This window comes from Populus euphratica, unplaced genomic scaffold (genome assembly GCF_000495115.2).
Source record: "Populus euphratica unplaced genomic scaffold, PopEup_1.0 scaffold776.1, whole genome shotgun sequence".
Lineage (NCBI taxonomy): Eukaryota > Viridiplantae > Streptophyta > Magnoliopsida > Malpighiales > Salicaceae > Populus > Populus euphratica.
In genome coordinates this window covers 107,928-108,908 of record NW_011500643.1, presented here as the reverse complement: position 1 = coordinate 108,908, position 981 = coordinate 107,928, and positions in this window count along the sequence as shown.

The window sequence follows — 981 nt, the reverse complement described above, 5'->3', positions numbered from 1 at the left end:
CTTTAGGTGTTAACCCTTCATAGAAATGTGAAACCAATCTCCATGTTTCAAAACCATGATGAGGGCAAGTACTAAGCAAGTCTCGATACCTATCCCAACATTGGTAAAATGTTTCTCCTGGTTTTTGAGTGAAAGTGGTGATTTGTCTCTTGAAAGAGTTTGTTCTATGAGATGGGAAAAACTTCTTTAAAAATTGTTGTTGCATTTCATCTCAAGCACGAATGGATCCTGGTCTTAAATTTTGTAGCCATGTTTTAGCTTTATCTTTTAATGAAAAAGAGAAAAGCTTTAATCTGATGGTGTTCATGCTACAATTTAAGTTATTATATGTGTTGCACACCTCCTCAAATTCCCTTAAATGCAAGTATGGATTTTCCAATTCCAAACCATGAAGAGAAGGTAAAAGTTGAATAATACCTGGTTTAAAATTAAAATGAGATGCATCAGGAGGAAAAACTATGCATGATGGTGCACTTGTTCTTGTGGGATTCATGTGGTCTCTAAGTGTTCTAGCACGGTTATTCTCATTATTTTCATTATGAAGTGATTGATTATCTTCTTCGGCCATATTTTCTGAAAATGATGAGGATACCCTACAAAGTCTACCACTTGATGTACGTGACCACACTCTCATGCACGTGTAGGAATAAAATAAAAAAGAAGAAGAAAGCAAAAGAAGGAGGAAGAAAACAAAATAAAAAGAAACAAAGTTATATACAAGAAAAGTGAAAAGAGAAAATAAAATAAATACTATAATTTATACAAGAACTTACCTCCCCGGCAACGGCGCCAAAAACTTGACACGACGAAAAGATTGATGTCTTCTCCCAAGTGCAGGAGTGTCGAAGTAATAAATAACCCGGCAAGACCGGGGTCGAACCACAGGGAGGTTAATTGTACAAATTATAAACAACAATTATAAAACAACAATAACAACAACAACAATAGTAATAGTAATAATAATAATAATAATAATAATAA